At 45.1% G+C, this 23673-nt stretch overlaps 1 protein-coding gene across 5 annotated transcripts in view; it reads right to left on the bottom strand.

The window, feature by feature from the left end:
* Window positions 1-23673, bottom strand: part of LOC130368988 (uncharacterized) — an 86237-nt gene that overhangs the window by 26072 nt on the left and 36492 nt on the right. For 4 of the 5 annotated variants that reach the window (XR_008892635.1, XR_008892633.1, XR_008892631.1 and 1 more), the window contains 2 exons: window positions 16282-16416; window positions 15556-15636 (listed from right to left, as the gene is read on the bottom strand). The gene's annotated coding sequence lies outside the window, so the exon portion shown is untranslated. Of the gene's footprint in view, window positions 1-15555; window positions 15659-16281; window positions 16417-23673 lie in introns of all 5 variants that reach the window. The other variant, XR_008892632.1, reaches the window with a different exon arrangement.

The raw sequence follows: 23673 nt of genomic DNA, 5'->3' as shown, positions 1-23673 counted from the left end.
TTATAACACTGGAGATGGGGGGGGGGGGGGGGGAGGCGATGGGGCAGCTGTGGTGTTTGTACTCAGTAGGATTGTGTATAGAAGTAGGGACCAGATAACGCTATATATCTGGTCCCCACTTCGCTTTTATACACATGCCTCTGAAGCGCTATCACTCACAAGCGGAGCATTAGCAGAGCATCGGGCAGCGGCTTCCCGGAGAGATGCTCTGCTAATAAAATGCTTGTCAATGATAGCGCTACCGGGAGCTTATGATTGCGCTGTGCGGGGGACATATATAACATGCGCTGTGCGTGGCATATGATTGCGCTGTGCGGGGGACATATATACATGCGCTGTGCGGGGCATATATAACATGCGCTGTGCGTGGCATATGATTGCGCTGTGCGGGGGACATATATACATGCGCTGTGCGGGACATATATAACATGCGCTGTGCGGGGCATATGATTGCGCTGTGCGGGGGACATATATACATGCGCTGTGCAGGGCATCTATAACATGCGCTGTGCGGGGGACATATATAACATGCGCTGTGCGGGGCATATGATTGCGCTGTGTGGGGGACATATATACAATTTACCGTGCAACACAATTTCCAACCCGTGGGACACAATTTTTTTTTTCCATGCGACACATATGCAGTAAATCAGGGAGAAAAATACACAGAGTAAATGAAGAAACCCAACACTCTTAGTAAATGAGGGCCATTGAGTTTTATATAAAATATATACTAGCTGAGTACCCGGCGTTGCCCGTTTTTTCCTTCCTAATCCTTGTTGAGGAGAAAAATAAACAAAGGAGGAAGCTTTTGACTTCACATCCCGTCCTCATATATTGTTGTCATATCCCAACCCCATATCCCGTCCTCCTATACGACCTCCTATCCCGTCATCATATCTCAACCTCATATGCCATCCTCACATCCAGTCCTCATATCCCGACCTCCTATCGCGACATCCTATCCTGTCCTCATATCCCGTCCTCCTATCTCGACCTCCTATCCCGACCTCGTATCCTGTCCTCCTATCTCGACCTCCTATCCCGACCTCCTATCCCAACCTCCTATCCCAACCTCCTATCCAGTTCATCCATCCCGACCTCCTATCCCGTCCTCCTATCTTGACCTCCTATCCCGTCCTCCTATCCCGTCCTCCTATCCCATCCTCCTATCCCGACCTCCTATCCCGTCCTCCTATCTCGACCTCCTATCCCGTCCATCTATCCCAACCTCCTATCTCGACCTCCTATCCCGTCCTCCTATCTCGACCTCTTATCCCGACCTCCTAGCCCGACCTGTAATATGTGTACCAGGTTTTGAAATATCTCCAGCCGTACGGAAGTAATGTGGGAACACATATTTCCCATTGATTTGCATGGGACTTTAAACAAAAACTCCGACCCTGGCAAATGGGGGTAAGTAAGGGTTAAATCACCTATCCTATCTTTGTTGTTGACATATAAGTAACATGTGTGCCAAGTTTCATGTTAATATCTTATACCATTTGGACGTGATGCTGGAACATACACACATACATACATACATATTGAGTTTTATATATATAGATAAACAACACATAATTTTACCAACTGGGAGCTGGTAAAGGTTCATTCTTAGGCTCCTTTCACACTATAAAATTCATCCGTTTTAAAGATCCGTTTAATCTTCCGTTATGAATCGTCTGTTAACCCCTTAAGGACCTAGGGTGTATGGATACGCCCTGGCTTCCTGGTACTTAAGGACCCAGGATGTATCCATAGGCCCGTGGAATTTAGGTCCCCGACGCGCGCCAGGCGGGGATCGGACCCGTCCTTGTCGGCGATCGGCGCAAATCACAGTTGAATTCACACCTGCGATTTACACCGATTCTGGGTCATTATGGGTCTATGGTGACCCGGAATATAAGGGGGATCGCGGTTGTCCAAGACACCCGCCATCCCCCTGAAGGGATAGGAGTGAGGTGGCAGGGGTGCCACCCCTCCTATCCCTGCTATTGGTCGCCAGAAGTGAAGACCAATAGCAGATCTCGGGCGGGGGGGTTAACTTCGGTTTCCCCATTCTGCCCAGCCACAATAGGCGGGGCAGGACGGGGAAACCGAAGAGGACCGACGGCAGAAGATCCACTTACCCATCCGGAGGCTGCGGGCGGCGATGTCGTGCTGCTGGCTCATTGGATCGTACGGAAGCCGGTGAGTTGCCTACTAACATCTGGAGGGCTACAGTCTGAGACCACTATACAGTGGTCTCTATACTGTAGCCCTCCAGATGTTGCAAAACTACAACTCGCAGCATGCCCAGACAGCTGTTTGCTGTCTGGGCACGCTGGGATCTGTAGTTTTGCAACAGCTGGAGGGCTACAGTTTGGAGATCACTGTGCAGTGGTCTCTAACTGTAGCCCTCCAGATGTTGCAAAACTGCAAGTCCCAGCGTGCCCAAACAGCTGTCTCTGCATGCTGGGAGTTGTAGTTGCGTACCTCCAGCTGTTGCATAACTACATATCCCAGCATGCCCTTTGGCGATCAGTACATGCTGGGAGTTGTAGTTTTGCAACAGCTGGAGGCACACTGGTTGGAAAATACTGAGTTAGGTAACAGAACCTAACTGAAGGTTTTCCAACCAGTGTGCCTCCAGCTGTTGCAAAACTACAACTCCCAGCATGCATGATCTGTCAGTAATGATGGGAGTTGTAGTTTTGAAACAACTGGAGGTTTGCCCCCCCCTCCCCCCATGTGGATGTACAGGGTACATTCACACAGGTAGGTTTACAGTAAGTTTCCTGCTTCAAGTTTGGGCTGCCGTAGCGCAAACTCCTAGCGGGAAACTCACCGTAACACACCAGTGTTTGGGAATCACTGGCGTAGAATACCCCTATGTCCACCCCTATGCAATCCCTAATGTAGTCCTCAAATGTGCATGGTGCTCTCTTACTTCGGAGCCCTAGGGCCACATATGGGGCATTTCCGTACTCGGGAGAAATTGCGCTACAAATTTTGGGGGGGGCTTTTTCTCTTTTTACCCCTCATGAAAAGGAAAAGTTGGGGGCTACACCAGCTTGTTAGTGTAAAAAAAAAAAAAATTTACACTAACATGCTGGTGTTGCCCCCTACTTGTTATTTTCACAAGCGGTAAAAGGAAAAAAAGACCCCCAAAATTTGTAGTGCAATTTCTCCTGGGTACGGAAATACCCCATATGTGGGCGTAAAATGTTTGACGAATTTTCATTAACCCCTTAAGGACCCATGACGTATGCATACGTCCTCACACCCTGGGTCTTAAGGACCCATGACGTATGCATATGTCATGGTCTTTTCTTGGTCTCCGCCGCTCACCTGGCGGAGATCGGAAGCGGATCCCTGCTGAAATCCTTCAGCAGGGATCCAGGGCAAACCCCGAGCGGGGCCATGTAGGCCCCCCATGTCAGCTATCGCCGCAAATCGCTAGGAAAATCGCCCCTGCGATCTGCGGCGATACCGGGCTGATCGGGTCTCTGGGACCCGACTACCCGGTAATTTTGCATGATCCCGGCAGCATGATCACAGACAGCCAGGACCATGCTAAAGTATAGGAGCGAGGTGGCAAGCCTGCCACCTCCTCCTATCCCCTGCGATTCTTCAGTTAGCTAACCGACCAGTCGCAGGGGGGGGGGCGGTTACTTCCTCCCGCCCTGCCCGGCCCCTGGAAGTCTGGAGAGGACGGGAGGAAGACCGGAGGGCGCGGCGGGGGACGGGGGAGTGCTGGCGCCCGGCCCCGGTACTTACCTCGTCCCTGAAGACCCGGATCCCGGCGATGAAGACGGCGGCGGCGACAGGCGAGTGGATCTTCAGCCTTGGTCGGGCCCTTTACAGCAATGCACGTCGTCGTAAAGCGACATGCATTGCTGTATTGGGACCCTGTATACTGTATACCCTTGGCGTCTGGGCATGCTGGGAGTTGCAGTTTTGCAACATCTGGAGGTCCGCAGTTTGGAGACCACTGTGCCCTTCCAGATGTTGCAAAACTACACATCCTCAGCATGCCCTTACTGTCCAGGCATGCTGGGAGTTGTAGTTCTGTAACATCTGGCCCTTCAGATGTAGCAGAACTACAACTCCCAGCATGCCTGGACAGTTTTGGCATACTGGGAGTTGTAGTTTTGAAACATCTGGAAGGGCACAGATTGGGAACCACTGTATTAGTGGTCTGCGAACTGTAGTCCTCCAGATGTTGCAAAACTAAAACTCCAAGCATGCTGGGAGTTGTAGTTCGGCAACATCTGGCTCTAAAGATGTTGCTGAACTACTAGTTCCAGCATGCCTGAGAATGTTTGGGAGTAGTGGATTTGCAACAACTGGAGGCACACTGGTTGGGAAACATTTTCTGTTTCCTAACTCAGCGTTTCCCAACCAGCGTGCCTCCAGCTGTTGCAAAACTATAACTACCAGCATGGACTTATAGACTGTGCATGCTGGGAGTTGTAGTTTTGCAACAGCTGGAGATTCCCCCCCCCCTGTGAATGTACATGGTACGTTCACATGGGCAGGGGCTTACAGTGAGTATCAGGCTGCAAGTTTGCGATGCAGCAAATTTTGCGCGGCAGCTCAAACTCGCAGCAGGAAACTCGCTGTAATCCCTCGCCCGTGTGACTGTACCCTAAAAACACTACACTACCACAAAATAAAATAAAAAGTAAAAAACACTACATATACCCCTACACAGCCCCCCTCCCCTCCCAAATAAAAATCAAAAACGTCTGGTACGCCACTGTTTTCAAAATGGAGCCTCCAGCTGTTGCAAAACAACAACTCCCAGTATTGCCAGACAGCCGTTGACTGTCCAAGCATGCTGGGAGTTTTGCAACAGCTGGAGGCACCCTGTTTGGGAATCACTGGCGTAGAATACCCCTATGTCCAGCCCTATGCAAATCCCTAATTCAGGCCTCAAATGCACATGGCGCTCTCACTTTGGAGCCCTGTCGTATTTCAAGGCAACAGTTTAGGGTCACATATGGGGTATCACCGTACTCGGGAGAAATTGCCTAACAAATTTTGGGGGGCTTTTTCTCCTTTCACCCCTTATGAAAAGGTGAAGTTGGGGTCTACACCAGCATGTTAGTGTAAAAAAATAAACATTTTTACACTAACATGCTGGTGTTGCCCTATACTTTTCATTTTGACAAGAGGTAAAAGGGAAAAAAAGCCCCCCAAAATTTGTAATGCAATTTCTCCTGACTATGGAGATACCCCATATGTGGGCGCAAAGTGCTCTGGGGGCGCACAACAAGGCCCAGAAGGGAGAGTGCACCATGTACATTTGAGGTGATTTGCACAGGGGTGGCTGATTGTTACAGAGGTTTTGACAAACGCAAAAAAACAAAACCCCACATGTGACCCCATTTCGGAAACTACACCTCTCACAGAATGTATTGAGGGGTGCAGTGAGAATTTACACCCCACTGGTGTCTGACAGATCTTTGGAACAGTGGGCTGTGCAAATTAAAAATTTTGTACAGCCCACTGTTCCAAAGATCTGACAGACACCAGTGGGGGGTAAATGCTCACTGTACCCCTTGTTACGTTCCTCAAGGGGTCTCGTTTCCAAAATGGTATTCCATGTATGCGTTATTTTGCTGTCCTGGCACCATAGTGGCTTCCTAAATGCGACATGCCCCCCCGAGCAAAATTTGCTCTCAAAAAGCCAAATATGACTCCTTCTCTTCTGAGCATTGTAGTTCGGCCATAGTGCGCTTCAGGTCAACTTATGGGGTACCTCCATACTCAGAAGAGATGGGGTAACACATTTTGGGGGGTATTTTCTGTTATTAACCCTTGCAAAAATGTGAAATTTGGGGGGGAAACACATTTTAGTGAAAAAAAAACTTTTTTTTTAACGTATGCAAAAGTCGTGAAACCCCTGTGGGGTATTAAGGCTCACTTTATTCCTTGTTACGTTCCTCAAGGGGTCTAGTTTCCAAAATGGTATGCCATGTGGGTATTTTTTGCTGTCCTGGCACCATAGGGGCTTCCTAAATGCGACATGCCCCAGAGCAAAATTTGCTGTCAAAAAGCCAAATATGACTCCTTCTCTTCTGAGCATTGTAGTTCGCCCGTAGTGCACTTCAGGTCAACTTATGGGGTACTTCCATATTCAGAAGAGATGGGGTTACAAATTTTGGGGGGTATTTTCTGCTATTAACCCTTGCAAAAATTTGAAATTTGGGGGAAACACACATTTTAGTGAAATTTTTTTTACATTTTTTTACATATGCAAAAGTCGTGAAACACCTGTGGGGTATTAAGGCTCACTTTATTCCTTGTTACGTTCCTCAAGGGGTCTAGTTTCCAAAATGGTATGCCATGTGTTTTTTTTCCTGTTCTGGCACCATAGGGGCTTCCTAAATGCAACATACCCCCCAAAAAACATTTCAGAAAAATGTACTATCCAAAATCCCCTTGTCGCTCCTTCGCTTCTGAGCCCTCTACTGCGCCCGCCGAACAATTTACATAGACATATGAGGTATGTGCTTACTCGAGAGAAATTGGGCTGCAAATAGAAGTATACATTTTCTCCTTTTACCCCTTGTAAAAATTCAAAAATTGGGTCTACAAGAACATGTGAGTGTAAAAAATGAAGATTGTGAATTTTCTCCTTCACTTTGCTGCTATTCCTGTGAAACACCTAAAGGGTTAAAATGCTGACTGAATGTCATTTTGAATACTTTGGGGGGTGCAGTCATTTGTGGGGTATTTCTAAGATGAAGACCCTTCAAATCCACTTCAAACCTGAACTGGTCCCTGAAAAATTGTGATTTTGGAAATTTTGTGAAAAATTGGAAAATTGCTGCTGAACTTTGAAGCCCTCTGGTGTCTTCCAAAAGTAAAAATATTTTAATTTTATGATGCAAACATAAAGTGGACATATTGTATATGTGAATAAAAAAAAATTATTTGGAATATCCATTTTCCTTACAAGCAGAGAGCTTCAAAGTTAGAAAAATGCTAAATTTTCAAATTTTTCATCAAATTTTGGGATTTTTCACCAAGAAAGGATGCAAGTTACCAAAAAAAAATGTTACCACTATGTTAAAGTAGAATATGTCACGAAAAAACTATCTCGGAATCAGAATGATAACTAAAAGCATTCCAGAGTTATTAATGTTTAAAATGACAGTGGTCAGATGTGCAAAAAATGGCCGGGTCCTAAGGTGTAAAATGTCTGGGTCCTTAAGGGGCTAAAGTTGGATGGGAAAATGAAAAAAGGAGATTTTTTTTATGCTCACCGTAAAATCTCTTTCTCGAAGGATCCATTGGGGGATACAGACCGTGGTGTATGCTGCTGTCACTAGGAGGCTCGACACTATGGCAACAAGAGAAGTCTGCTCCTCCCAGCAGGGTATATCCGCCCACAGGCACCTGAGGTAATCAGTTTTAGTTCCAGAGCAATAGAAGAAGACCGACAGGTCAAGTGAAAACAACAAACTGTCCGAGCAATCAGAAAAAAAGGCAACTGAATACACCTTCGGACAGATAACTAAATAGGAACACCAGAAAAAAGGGGGGGGGAGCTGTGTCCCCCAATGGATCCTTCGAGAAAGAGATTTTACGGTAAGCATAAAAAATCTCCTTTTCTCTATCGGCTCCATTGGGGGACACAGACCGTGGGACGTACCAAAGCCGTCCGTTGGGTGGGTAAGGAATCAGACAGGTGGACGGTTGGACCTCCACCGTCTGCAACATCTTACAGCCCAGAGTAGCATCAACCGATGCGAAGGCATGAATCTGGTAGCACCTTGAGAAAGTGTACAAAGACGACCACGCGGACGCCTTACAGAACTGCAAGGCCGAAGCCATGTAGCGGAGGGCCCAGGATGCCCCAAAAAATGGGTGGAATGAGCCAAACCCCTGAAGGGTGGGATCTTCCCCTTGCAGCGGTAAGCTCCCAAAAAGAGCAGACCGGATCCACCGAAAAATGGTGGTCGTAGAAGCAGGTTGTCCTATACAACGACCTTCTGGAAAAACAAAAAAGGGGGTCACACTGCCGAGAGAAAAGAGTGACTGAGAAGTCCGAACAGCCCTCACCACAACCAGGTTGTGGAACAAACGCTTCCAGGGATGAGAAGGGGCCGAACAAGAGGACGGTAGGACGATGTTCTCATTGAGATGAAAAAGTCAAAAACCATCTCAGGTAAGAAGGACGGACATGGACGGAAAACAACTTGTCCTGGTATACCACCAGGAAGGGAGAACGGCAGGAAAGAGCTACCAGCTCTGGCACCCTCCTAACAAAGGTAAGGGCAATAAGGAACGCCACCTTCTGGGAAAGAAATGTCCCTGAGAGGGTCAAAAGGGGCGTCCTGCAGAGCACCTAAGACCAAGTGTAAGTCCCGAGGGAAAAAAGGGGACTGATAAGGAGGGGCAGCTTGTGCCACTCCCTGAACTAGGTTCGGACATTATAATTGAACGCCAAAGAACGTTGAAAAAGAATGGAAACGGCCGAAAGCCAACCCCGACCGGAGAAAAAGGCTGAGTTTCACACCAACAGAAATAAGACCACCAGGTATGGTGGAAAATCTTTGCAGAGGAAGGCTTGTGAGCCCTCAGCATGGTGTGAACCACTTGGGAAGAGAAACCGCGGGTCCTCAGAACCGCTGTCTCAACCGCCACGCCGTCAAAAGTAGAGACGGTAAGTGGCACAGGAGACCTGATATAGGAGGTCTGGACGATAGGGAAGGTGCAGAGGTAAGTAGTGCAGGAGCCTGACCACGAAGACGTACCACGCCCGCCGGGCCAGTCTGGGCCACGAGAATGGCGGGAACGCCCTCTGCTGTGAGTTTCCTCAGGACCCCAAAAAGAGAGGAAAGGGAAGAAACAGATAAGGTAGGGCAAAGCCCGACCAATAAACAGAAAAGGTAGGGCAAAGCCCGACCAAGAAAGAGGAACGCTTGGTTGTGGTGGGACGTGCAGAGGTCCATGCCTGGAGCGCCCCAGAGGTTGCAGATCACTGCAAACACCTCCGGATGTAGGGACCACTTGCCTTGGACGGCTGAGGATCGGCTGAGAAAGACCACATCCCAGAAACGCCCGGAATGAAAAGCGCTGAGATGGCCGGAAACCTGAGTTCCGCCCAGAAGGGAATTTCCCAAGAAGCAAGCAAAGAAAGGATTGCCCTAGGCCCCAACATGTTGAAGGGGAAAAGGGCTTCTCGAGGGACCAAGGCCCCAGACCGGCCGGTCCTTGAAAACACCTCCCCAGCCCGACAGACTGGCAGGGAGGGGCAGGAAGGAGCGCCCCCGAAAAAGCAGGGGGGAAACGAAGCCACCATAGAAGGGACTGACAGACTGTCGAGGGACAATGGAGACCTGTCTCACTGGAAGAGAATCACCAATTGAAGAGGTCGTGATGAAACTGGGCAAATGGCGCGGCCTTCACGGACGCCACTTACCGACCGAGGACATCCATGCAAAAGTGAATGGAAACTGGAGCAGGGTGCTGAAGTCATCGGAATCTTGATAAGAGTTGAGTGGTCGGCAGAGTTGAAAGCGGGCAGAGGCCGTGTCGAACTGGAGCCCCAGGAAAGCGGTTGGACTTGTCCCGAATGACCATCCAACCGAAGAGAGACAAGGTCTGGAGGTTGAGATTAAGACTGATCAGAAATTCGTCCAAGTAAGGAATCACGGAAACAACTGTTGTCCGTAAAAGGGGCTATCACAGGTGCCGGGACTTTGTTGAAGGTCCGCGGAAAAGTGGCCAGACCAAAATGGAGAGCCACAATAGAAAATGACCGTCCGGAACTGCAAAGCGGAGGTACCGCTGATGATCGGAACAATGAGATGTGGAGGCAGGCATCCTTGATGTCCACCGAGGAATGAAAATTCCCCATGAACCAGGGACGCCAGCACCGAACGGAGAGACTCCATTCGGGATGGGAAGCAGAAGATGCTGGCTGAGATACTCGAGAACCAAGATTGGGCGAACAGAAACGCCTTTCTTGGGGACCACAAAGAGGTTGGAATAAACCTCAAATGTTCTCCTGAAGGAACCGGGACAATGAATGTGCGTAGTCCAGGCATCCCGGAAGAGTAAGAGGCGACCAACCACCCGAGAAAGGTCGGCCGGTGTGGGCGACCCATCAGATCGAGGAAAACCTATGGGTGCCTGATGGGGCCGCAAAACGGCCTGAACGGAAAGCCGACCTCCCGAGAAGGCGCCCGGCTGGACGCAAAGGTCCGCAGAACCCGAAGGAGGACTTACGACGGAAAGCGGTTCTGTGAGCCGTATCCAGAGGTAATAAAGAACTCTTTTCCGCCCGACGCCTCACTTCCTGAAGGCGGCGTCCACATTCCAGGCTTTAAGCCACATGGAGGGACGGTGGCTACCAGGTAGCTTGTGGCAAAGGCAGCGCAGTGGCTGCGCATGGAACAGAAAATCTCCAGCTGCGGAGCATCGGGAGCTAGATTAAATAAATCCTCCAGAGGGATCTTGAAGACTACCCTGGCGGAGTTGGGAGACCATACTGAAAGGGCCCTTGACCCCCAGGCCGAAGCAAAAGCAGGAAGATCCTGCTGTCTCAACGCAAAGTTTGCCAAAGTCTCCACCTTCATGTCGGCTGGATCTTGAAGGCAGCCGCATTAGGCAAGGGCCCGGTAGGCGCCTTAGAGAGGCGGGAGACCAGCAGATCCACAGTTGGAGAGGAGGTCCACCGAGCAAAGAGGTCCTTGGCGAAGGGATACTGTGCTTGAACCTTCTAAGTTTCCTGAAACTTCTTGTCAGGGTGCCTCCAGGCGGATACCAGCAGGGCGTAAAATTCCGCGTGAGAACTGAAGGTCTTGGGTGCCGGTCGGGCACGAAGAAAAGGAGACTTCTGGAGCCACGTCCGAAGCTCCTGGGTCCTCTAGATGGAAGGTGTCTCTTGTGGCCAAGACCAATGAGTGCACCATGTCCGACATATCTGTGTGGTCCTCTGAATCAGAGGCCGAATCGGAAACTGCATCCACAAGTTCTCCAGGTGAATGGGAACGTGTGAGGTGGCCCTGGAAGAGGGGGAGACTGAACAGGTACGCAGGTCTGGAGAGCCAGAGCGGCGACCATAGAAGCGTCCTCTAGGGGAGCGACGCTTGCTACAGGGCAGAGTAACGGAGCGATGCCAGTGAGGGGAGCGCCCGTGCCTGCCAGAAGACTCGGAGGATGAGTCAGATGAAAAACACCCCCATGACACTGCGAGAGCATCAGTATAGGAGGAGAGTGGGACACTCCGGAGGGCCGGGAGGTCCTCTCCAATGCAGTCACCACATAACGGGAGGCCTGAGCCAAGTCGGATATAGACTGGGGGAGGGAGAAAACCCAGGCTTGGTTTTTTTTTTTTTTACCCACCGGGTGTGGTAGACAACCAGGGTAGAATAGCAGGGGGGTCTGGGGAGCAGTGGAGCAGGCAGAACAAGTGGTTCAGCAGAACCAGACAGTTTTGAGATACAGCTTTTACAGTTGTAATGAGTGGCTAACACTCCAGTTAACTATTTAGAGGGAGAAAATGGGTTCAGCAGAACCAGGCATTTTGGAATTACAGCTTTTACAGACAAAATGATGAACTAACGCTCCAGTTGTCTGTGCAGCCCAAGTCTGTGACCCCAGGGCAGCTGCTGTGAGGAGAACTCCGTTCTAGTGTAGATAAAGAAGGGAGAAATGCCAGCCAATAGCAAAAGAGGGGCGGGCCAGGAGCAGGGGCACTGCTGATTGGCCCCTGCCTCCCACAACGCGCGCACAGCGCTGATTGGAGGCTAATTCGCGTCTCTCAGAAGCCCCAACAACAGAGGGGGAGGAGCTATAGCGCCCTCAGCTTCTGACAAGAAGGTCAGTAATGGCGCCCACGCCCGCTCCTCTCCCCGAGCGCACATGTCATTCGCATATGTGCTTGCGGGGAAGCGAGCGAGACGCCGCCGGCAGCAGACTGCTGCCGAAAGCGAAAGTAAGCCGGCGCTTCATGCGCCCGCATAGTAAAAACGCTGTGGCTGTCAGCCGCTTAAAGAAACACACACACACCACACACACATATCGTTCAGGAAAGTGAAAAGTATAGTGCCCTCTGAATAAAGCTGTGCCCCAGTCCAAAAATGCTCCTGCTCACCCCAGTTTTTTCAATAAATATAGAAAAAAAACCTGACCAGGCCAGCCCCTGAGAAAAAGTGGGCAAAAAGTGAGGGTCTCCAGAGGTTGCAAGGCTGTACCTAGGAGAAAGGGAATATACTCACCTCAGTCAGAAGAACTTTCCTAATGAAGTCTTCTATGAGGTCTTCAGTCAGCTTTCTGTCACCTGCATCACGCCGAGCTACCATGTGCGAGCGAGGCGAGCTGGGAAATAGGGGGACCCGGACCAATGAGGTACAACCCCAGGCGTTGACCGTTGGCGAGAGGGGGTTAACAGCGCATATACGCAATGTCTGTGCCCCCTCAATCACAATGGGGAGACAGTGAGCCACAGTTCCTGAATCCCCACCTGAAAACGTGAAAGAAAAAGGAATAAAAAACTAACACATCCCTAACTAGGAAAATAATAAAACATAAGACCTGGTCTGGAGAGAATTCCAGACCATGTCCATCTCCTTAAGACACTAAGCTAAAACTGGTTACCTCAGGTGCCTGTGGGCGGGTATTCCCTGCTGGGAGGATCCGATTTCTCTTGTTGCCATAGTGTCGAGCCTCCTAGTGACAGCAGCATACACCCACGGTCTGTGTCCCCCAATGGAGCTGATAAAATGCTGGTTTTACCCTAAGTTTTTCATTTTCACAAGGGAAATAGGAAAAAAAAGCTCCCCAAAATTTGTAACCCCATTTGAAAATACTCCATATGTGGATGTAAAGTGCTCTGCGGGGGAACTACAATGCTCAGAAGAGAAGGAGCACGATTGGGATTTTGAAGAGAAAATTTGTCCGGAATTGAAGGCCACGTGTGTTTACAAAGCCCCCATAGTGCCAGAACAATGGACCCCCCACATGTGACCCCATTTTGGAAACTACACCCCTCATGTAATGTAATAAGGGGTACAGTGAGCATTTACGCCCCATAGGTGTCTGACAGATTTTTGGAACAGTGGTCCGTGAAAATAAAATAACATTTTTCATTTTCACGGACCACTGTTCCAAAAATCTGTCAAACGCCAGTGGGGTGTAAATACTCACTGCACCCCTTATTAAATTCTGTGAGGGGTCTAGTTTCCAAAATGGGGTCACATGTGTGGGGTCCACTGTGCTGGCACCACGGGAGGGCTTTGTAAATGCACATGGCCCCTGACTTCCCTTCCAAACAAATTCTCTTTCCAAAAGCTCAATGACGCTCCTCCTCTTCTGAGCATTGTAGTTCGCCAACAGAGCACTTGATGTCCACACATGGGGTTATTCCAAACTCAGAAGAAATGGGGTTACAAATTTTGGGGGTCATTTTCGCCCGCAGAGCATTTTACATTCTAACATGGGGTATTTCCATACTCAGAAGAGATGGAGTTACAAAATTTAGGGGGCATTTTCTCCCATTACCCTTTGTAAAAATGGTAAATTTGGGGGGAAAATGCACTTTAGTGAAAAATTTTTTTCATTTACATATCCAATTTTAACGAAAAGTCGTCAAACACCTGTGGGGTGTTAAGGCTCACTGGACCTCTTGTTACGTGCCTTGAGGGGTGTAGTTTCCAAAATGGTATGCCATGTGGGGTTTTCTGCTGTTCTGGCAGCATAGGGGCTTTCTAAATGTGACATGCCCCCCAAAAACCATTTCAGCAAAATTCAATCTCCAAAATCCCATTGTTGCTCCTTCCCTTCGAACACTTGACATACACAAATGAGGTATCTCCTTACTTGAGAGAAATTGGGTTGCAAATTTTGGGTGGCTTTTTCTCCTATTACCACTTGTAAAAATTCAAAAACTGGGTCTACAGGCTATGACAGGTTAAAACAGATAATGTAAAACTCCCATAGACTATAATGGGATTTTGCAACGGCCGTATGGGATTTTGTAACGGCCGTTTAACGGCCGATTTTAAGGGTTTTCATAATGCAACATTATAACGGGTCTTTAAAACGATGAATTTATAGAGTGAAAGGAGACTAAGAAGTTCCAATCAATAGTTTACTTTGAGGCTTTTCTAGTTACGCTCTCTGCTTTACTATGAAAAATGGTCCCATTGAAACCACCAAACTTACTGTATCAGTTATCATTATTTTTCTTTAGCTTCAATTGTTACCAAATAAGTATATTTACTGAAAATAAACCCATGAAAAAGTAAAACACCATCATTCTTAAAAGTTGCCTCTGACTGCAGTTTACAAGTCTACAAGGCAACAAAATGTGGAACAGAATGACATCTAGTGGACGAAAATGCATAAGTCAACAAACTTTAATGATGTTTGAATATTTTACAATATTACCATTGGGGCATATTCTATGAGGTGAAGTGAGCCATTCACCAGATGTGACTGTAGGGATAGAGCACTTCAGTAGATATGCAGGGAGATTGGGAGTAAAAAGCAGCTCGGGGACACAAACACCACCAGCCCACATACAAATCACCACCTCATATTAAAGGGGTACTCCGCTGGAAACCAATTTTTTTTTAAATCAACTGGTGCCAGAAAGTTATCAGATTTGTAAATTACTTCTATTTAACCCCTTGGGGACGGAGCCCATTATAACCCTAAGGACGGGAGCATTTTTTGCAAATCTGACCACTATCACTTTAAGTATTAATAACTCGGGGATGCTTTTACTTATAAATTTGATTCAGAGATTATTTTTTCGTGACATATTCCACTTTATGTTAGTGGTAAATTTACGTAGATACTTGCATCATTTCTTGGTGAAAAATTTGAAAATTTCTGGAAAAATTTGAAAATTTTGCATTTTTCTAACTTTGAAGCTCTCTGCGTGTAAGGAAAAGGGACATGTCATATACATTACATATTGATTCACATATACAATATGTCTACTTTATGTTTGCATCATAAAGTTGACATGTTTTTACTTTTTGAATACATCAGAAGGCTTCAAAGTATAGCAGCAATTTTCCAGTTTTTCCCGAAAATTTCAAAATCTGAATTTTTCAGGGACCAGTTAAAGGGGTACTCCCGTGGAAAACTTTTTTTTTTTTTTTTTTTAATCAACTGGTGCTACAAAGTTAAGCAGATTTGTAAATCACTTCTATAAAAAAAATCCTAATCCTTCCAGTACTTTTTAGGGGCTGTATACTAAAGAGAAATCCAAAAAAGAAATGCATTTCCTCTGCTGTCATGACCACAGTACTCTCTGCTGTCCATTTTAAGAACTGTCCAGAGCAGCATATGTTTGCTATGGGGATTTTTTCCTGCTCTGCACAGTTCATGAAATGGACAGCAGAGGTCAGCAGAGAGCATTTTGGTCATGACATCAGAGGAAATGCATTTCTTTTTTGGATTTCTCTTTAGTATACAGCCCCTATAAAGTACTGGAAGGATTAAGATTTTTTAATAGAAGGGAATTACAAATCTAGTATACAAGAAAGGGTATGTGTATCGGCGCACAAAAAAGTGGAATGATGGTACGTGGGTTGTACTTACTATAGTCGACACTGTAGTGAGTGAGATGGTGACGATGATTTATTCAGGTGTGGTAGAAATTTTGAACGGGTAGAGGGCTCCCTTAGAAAGAAAAAGATTTGTACTAATGAAGAAAAGAAAAAATAATGATGATGGTAGTGCAATGGTAGAATTCTCAGGCACGTCTTTATAATATATACACACATCACCGCTATAGAACTCACATTGAGAACGTCCTGTGTGAGTTGTAATGCTTCTATGTTGCTATAGTGGCGATCAGTAAGACTTCTGGCAACAATGTCCGTTGTTATTATAGATACACTGTGACAGGCATGGTTATTTATGCCGAAAGAACTCCCTGATGATCCAATATATCTCTCCTCAATAATCCCGTGGTATTCTCCACTGGATCTCCTATATAGTTAAGGATCTAGAGTACACATGTTTAACCATGAATATTACATGTATATAGAGGTCCTTTTTACCACGCATTGGTCCTGCACTTTAATTACCCTACCTAGCAGGATCCCAGGGGTAGGTTTAGCGTCAAATCTGGTCCTCTGCGGCGTTTTGTTGACTACATAGTTTTTATATGGAATGGATCCGAAGCACTTTTAAATGAATTTTTAAGTAATTTAAATAAAAATGAGTTATCTTAGCTTTACTCCTACCATTAGCTGCACAGAAGTGAATTTTTTGGACCTGACAATTTTTATTGAGGAGAACAAAATATTAACCAAGACATACCGGAAGGCGACGGATAGCTGCCATCTTCCAATTTGGCTCCATAATATTCCCAGAAGTCAGTTCATTAGATTACGAAGAAATGGCACCAAGGTTGAAGAATACAAAATGGAGGCAAAAGATCTACAAAGAGACTTCCTGCAAAAAGGATACCAAAGAGAGATACTTGTAAAGGCGGAAGAAGTGGAGAACACGGATCGGGACACCCTATTAATAAAAAAAACAAAGGACAAACAATAACGAAATCTCAGGAAATATCAAAATCCCAATCATTACTACTTTTAACAATCAAAGTAATTTTTTTTTTTAATCGTGTCAAAACATTGGGAAATTTTGAAGGGAGATCGCATCATATGACAAATGCTACATGAGAAACCATCATTTATTTTTTTTTAAACAACAAACATAGGGAATCAAGTGGCACCCACAGTAAAGAAGAAGGAAAATAATAACAATCCAATATTATCATCATTTTTCCAACAATCAGTTTTTTTCCTGTGCCGTTTATGTAAAGGGTGTAAAAAAAACAGGGACCAAAAGATCCCCCATTTGTAAAGTGGAGAGCTGGGATGGATCTTTCAAATATTCTATAAAGTCTCATATTACATGTAAAACCACGGACGTGATTTATGGGATACAATGCCCTTGTGGCAAAACATACGTGGGGAGAACTAAACGCCTCCTAGCCACAAGAATTGGGGAACACATCTACAATATCGAACGCAGATTCCTGAGCCACCCCCTCTCCAAACATTATGCAGAGAAGCATAATGCTTCATTTACACAATCCAATTTTTTTGGAATAGAGAAGGTAAAAAAAACATTGGAGAGGGGGGGGACCATATAGCGGCTATGTCGAGGGCAGAAAGCCATATGATCTTTAACCTAAACACTATATCACCATTTGGTTTGAATATGGATCTGGAATTATTTGCCTTCTTCTAAGAAGCACCAAATAAAGAACTAAAACTCCACCTGAAAGGAACTAAATTATAGAAACATATTTTTATATTCTTTTTATGTTACTTGTGCATCTGCTCCCTTGAACACTGTTTAAACCATGTTCATGTTGACTTTTTGGACACAATTCAGACGGCTTTTTTGGATATGTGCGATTCTTATGCGTTTTTTGCAGCAATGATACAGGACTGCTGCATATATGAAAGTACAAATCATGGGATCCTGCTAGGTAGGGTTATTAAAGTGCAGGACCGATGCGTGGTAAAAAGGACCTCTATATACATGTAATATTCATGGTTAAACATGTGTACTCTAGATCCTTAACTATATAGGAGATCCAGTGAAGAATACCACTGGATTATTGAGGAGAGATATATTGGATCATCAGGGAGTTCTTTCGGCATAAATAACAGTGGCTGGTCATCATCATTCATCTCTGATGAAGGTCGGCGTTCCGACTGAAACGCGTCAGATGCTTTTTGGCCCTTACGCCCTGCTGTAATTGTGATGTCACATAGCAGTGCGGCAACTCACAGCGCGGCAACACCAGTGAGACGCTTCCGTCCGGAGCAGTTCTCTCAATGTTTTTACCCGCTGCAAACCCCCGGGATACTCTCCACTACATCATAGGATCCGACCACCAGGACATCTCCTGGCATCTCCAAGGACTCTACATCTTCAGGATCGTGAACAGAAATCAAAGGAACCAGATACCCAGCAGTATAATTTGATTATTGAATAAACTAACTCACCTGACATCTGCCTATTGGAAGTGCTGCATATACTGGATAACTGGAACGCGAATTCTCCTGGTTGTTGTATATGCACGCGGACCACGCCGAGTCCAGTCATGTGTCCGCTCACTTCTTTTTAGGCAACGTACTAAAGCCACTTGTGGCCAATAGTGCGGTGGCTCTGCAAAACTGTCTAGACTTACATATTGTGGAACAGCAGATAATGCTTACATAGATCATTTATGGCTGCAGAATTTTTCATAGCATGAAACAGCTGATTACCTATGTACCTGCTGTTTCACTAATTGCCCATATATTAATTCTAAACATCGATCTTGTATTATAGTATATAGATTGGACGTTGCCCTGAAGTATCACATACCAGCGGAGTATACATTAAGACCAAATACAGCATGCCTGTCATAGTGTATCTATAATAACAACGGACATTGTTGCAAGAAGTCTTACTGATCGCCACTATAGCAACATAGAAGCATTACAACTCACACAGGACGTTCTCAATGTGAGTTCTATAGCGGTGATCTGTGTATATATTATAAAGACGTGCCTGAGAATTCTACCATTGCACTACCATCATCATTATTTTTTCTTTTCTTTATTAGTACAAATCTTTTTCTTTCTAAGGGAGCCCTCTACCCGTTCAAAATTTCTACCACACCTGAATAAATCATCGTCACCATCTCACTCACTACAGTGTCGACTATAGTAAGTACAATTAACCCACGTACCATCATTCCTCTTTTTTGTGCGCCGATACACATACCCTTTCTTGTATACTAGCCTGTAATCTCTAGTGGATACCAGTCAGAATCCCCTCCTGTGTATCAAGGCAGCCTCTAAGGGGATCCATTCCAGCGCTAGTATTAAACATATGGATTTACAAATCTGTTTAACTTTCTGGCACCAGTTGATTTAAAAAAAAAGTTTTCCACGGGAGTACCCCTTTAAGTTTAGAAGTGAATTTGAGGGTCTTTATGTTGGAAATCCATTATAATGGACCCAATTATGAAAACTGCACCCCTCAAAGTATTCAAAATGAAATTCAAAAAGTTTGTTAACCCTTTAGGTGTTTCACAGGAATAGCAGCAAAATGGAGGAGAAAAATTTAAATCTCCATTTTTTACACTGAAATGTTATTATGGCATTTTTTTTCATTTTTACAAGGGGTAAAAAGAAAAAAAGGCCTCAAAACTTGTAATTCATTTTCTCTTGAGTAAAGAAATACCTCATATGTGGATGTAAAGTGCTCCGTGGGTGCACTAGAGGGCTCAGAAGGGAAGGAGCGACAATGGCATTTTGGAGAGCGAATTTTGCTGAAATGGTTTTTGGGGGGATTGTTCCATTTTGGAAGCCCCTATGATGCCAGAACAGTAAAAAAAACAAAAAAAAAACACATGGCATACAATTTTTTAAAACTACACCCCTCAACGAACATAATAAGCAGTACAGTGAATCCTAACACCCCACAGGTGATTGACGAACTGTCGTTAAAGTGGGACATGAAAATGAAAAATTTAATTTTTAACACTAAAATGCTGGTGTTACCCCAAACTTTTCATTTTCACAAGGAGTAATAGGAGAAAATGCCCCACAAAATTTTTAACCCCATTTCTCTTCAGTAAGGAAATACCTCATATGTGGATGTAAAGTGCTCTGTGGGTGCACTAGAGGGCTCAGAAGGGAAGGAGCGACAATGGTCTTTTGGAGAGCAAATTTTGCTGAAATGGTTTTTGGGGGCATGTCACATTTAGGAAGCCCCCATGATGCCAGAACGGTAAAAAAAAAACACATGGCATACTATTTTGGAAACTACACCCATCAAGGCACATAACAAGGGGTACAGTGAGCCTTAACACCCCACAGGTGACTGACGAACTTTCGTAAAATTGGGACGTAAAAATAAAAACAATTTTTTTCAATAAAATGCTGGTGTTACCCCATTTTTTTCATTATCACAAGGGGTAATAGGAGAAAAAGCCCCCCAAATTTTTTAACCCCATTTCTTCTGAGTATGGAAATACCCCATATGTGGATGTAAAGTGCTCTGCGGGCAAATTACAATGCTCAGAAGAGAAGGAGCGCCATTGGGCTTTTGGAGAGAGAATTTGGTTGGAATGGAAGTCAGGGGCCAGGTGCGTTTACAAAGCCAGAACAGTGGACCCCCCCACATGTGACCCCATTTTGGAAACTTCACCCCTCACAGAATTTAATAAGGGGTGCAGTGAGCATTTACACCCCACTGGCATTTGACAGATCTTTGGAACTTTTTATGCAGAAATACGTCACTCTCAAAAATGTCGTGGGTGCTAGAGTTAGGAATCCCAATCCTTACGTGTATATAAATGATAAAACTTTGCACACCCCTTTTCACGGTAAAGTAGATTTAGATTTTATTAGCAATCCAATAGTTAAACAGTATGACGTTTCGGTTCTACCTGGACCTTCATCAGATCTATAAGTTACACAAACAAAGATATCAAAAAAGGGGAAAAGAAGTAAACAAAATGTCTAGTAACATAATGGTTAAGGAAAAAAGAAACATAATTGAACAGTAATATCCAAGTAATGGCTGACTAGAATCCAATCAATCTCTGTAGTAACTAATGGGATCATCAATTTACAGAGAACTGGTACCTAATCATACAGTGGCAAGTATCATAGGATCTAAAATGCAAACTAGGACATGACACAGCCGTGGACAGGATCAAATATACGTATTAAAGGTGAATGAAATACCATAAACGGGGTATGTCATAGGTATATAACCTGCAAGATCTGATGTAATCTATACAAACGGGTATAACAATGTATAAAGCATGTGAGTGAAATACCGTAACCAGGATATGACATAAGTATATAGCCTGCAAGATCTGTTATCATATATACAAACGGGTATAACAATGTATAAAGTATGTCATGTAGAGCGGATATAACCTTAGGGTTCTTATGGAAACTTACCCGGATTGCTGTGGAGGTCAGAGTAAAGAGCCGGCATATAACCGTGTGTGGAGGTAGTCTGAAGTGCGACCTATGGTCGCTGGAGGCATCAGGAAACTGAGGTGGAAGGGGAGATGTTTAAATGTGGTAAGGAAGTGATGTCACTTCCGGTTTATGCAGGCATGAATCGGCCGAAGATAGGGGGATGCAGAGTTAAACATGCATGTAGGAGTATATGTGGATGCTCTATGTGGGCAGGGGATAAGAGATGGTAAAGTTGGGTTACCTGTTGTGCCTGGGGTTCTGGAGCCTCCGTCGGTTGTGAAACCGGAAGTGCGGTGCGTCATGTGACTCGGACCGTGGAACGCAAATGCGTTCCACCCATAGTAATGGATGAGAATGGAAACCGGAAGTGACGTCGTGGAACGCAAACAGCGTTCCACAGTGCAGGAAATGTGCCAGAATAGAGGAGAGTGTGTTAAACTAAGTGTAATGAAGTGATGTATGGGAAAAAGGTGTTATAAATGGGAGAGAACTAATGAATAGAGAAAGGGGTAGCCATATAGGAGGATATAAGTGGAGAATTATGTGTAATGAACAAAATCAGTGTCAAGGGTGTATGAAACAGAAAAAAAACTTATATCCTCCTATATGGCTACCCCTTTCTCTATTCATTAGTTCTCTCCCATTTATAACACCTTTTTCCCATACATCACTTCATTACACTTAGTTTAACACACTCTCCTCTATTCTGGCACATTTCCTGCACTGTGGAACGCTGTTTGCGTTCCACGACGTCACTTCCGGTTTCCATTCTCATCCATTACTATGGGTGGAACGCATTTGCGTTCCACGGTCCGAGTCACATGACGCACCGCTCTTCCGGTTTCACAACCGACGGAGGCTCCAGAACCCCAGGCACAACAGGTAACCCAACTTTACCATCTCTTATCCCCTGCCCACATAGACCATCCACATATACTCCTACATGCATGTTTAACTCTGCATCCCCCTATCTTCGGCCGATTCATGCCTGCATAAACCGGAAGTGACATCACTTCCTTACCACATTTAAACATCTCCCCTTCCACCTCAGTTTCCTGATGCCTCCAGCGACCATAGGTCGCACTTCAGACTACCTCCACACACGGTTATATGCCGGCTCTTTACTCTGACCTCCACAGCAATCCGGGTAAGTTTCCATAAGAACCCTAAGGTTATATCCGCTCTACATGACATACTTTATACATTGTTATACCCGTTTGTATATATGATAACAGATCTTGCAGGCTATATACTTATGTCATATCCTGGTTACGGTATTTCACTCACATGCTTTATACATTGTTATACCCGTTTGTATAGATTACATCAGATCTTGCAGGTTATATACCTATGACATACCCCGTTTATGGTATTTCATTCACCTTTAATACGTATATTTGATCCTGTCCACGGCTGTGTCATGTCCTAGTTTGCATTTTAGATCCTATGATACTTGCCACTGTATGATTAGGTACCAGTTCTCTGTAAATTGATGATCCCATTAGTTACTACAGAGATTGATTGGATTCTAGTCGGCCATTACTTGGATATTACTGTTCAATTATGTTTCTTTTTTCCTTAACCATTATGTTACTAAACATTTTGTTTACTTCTTTTCCCCTTTTTTGATATCTTTGTTTGTATAACTTATAGATCTGATGAAGGTGCAGGTAGGACCGAAACGTCATACTGTTTAACTATTGGATTGCTAATAAAATCTAAATCTACTTTACCATGAAAAGTGGTGTGCGAAGTTTTATCATTTATATAGATCTTTGGAACAGTGGGCTGTACAAATGAAAAATTATATTTTTCATTTTTACGGACGACTGTTCAAAAAATCTGTAAGACATCTGTGGGGTGTAAATGCTCACTGCACCCCTTATTACATTACATGAGGGGTGTAGTTTCCAAAATGGGGTCACATGTGGGGGGGGGGGGGGTCCACTGTTCTGGCACCATGAGGGCTTTGTAAACACACACAGCCTTCAATTTCAGCCTAATTCTCTCTCAAAAACCCTTCTTTTCTGAGCATTGTTGTTCGCCCACAGAGCACTTTACATCCACATATGGGGTATGTTCTTACTCAGAAAAAATGGTGTTACAAATTTTGAAAGGCTTTTTCCTATTACCCCTTGTGAAAATGAATTTGGGGTAACACCAGCATTTCAGGGGAAAAAAACAAACATATTTTTAATTTTCATGTCAAACTTTAACGAAAAATTTGTCAAAGACCTGTGAGTTGTTAAGGCTCACTATACCCCTTGTTACATTCTGTGAGGGGTGTAGTTTCTAAAATGGGGTCACATGTGGTTGGTTTTTTTTTTTGCGTTCATGTCAGAACGTGTAAGGGGGTGTATATGTATATGTAGTGTTTTACTTTTTATTATCTGTTAGTGTAGTGTTTTTAGGGTACATTCACACAGGCTGGGGTTCACAGTAAGTTTGAGTTTGAGCTGCGGCGGGAAATTTGCCGCAGCTCAAGCTTGTAGATGGAAACCCACTGTAAACCCACCCGTGTTAATGTACCCTGTACATTCACATAAAGGGGGTGCCCCAAACCTTCATCTGTTGCAAAAATACAACTCCCAGAATGCACTGACAGACCGTACATGCTGGAAGTTGTAGTTTTACAACAGCTGTAGGCACACTAGTGGGGAACCACTGAGTTAGAAAACAGACTCTAGCTCAGTGATTC

Source organism: Hyla sarda, chromosome 4, assembly GCF_029499605.1.
Source record: "Hyla sarda isolate aHylSar1 chromosome 4, aHylSar1.hap1, whole genome shotgun sequence".
Lineage (NCBI taxonomy): Eukaryota > Metazoa > Chordata > Amphibia > Anura > Hylidae > Hyla > Hyla sarda.
Note: the sequence above shows the minus strand (reverse complement) of the source record. Positions and strands in the feature narration are given on the sequence as shown.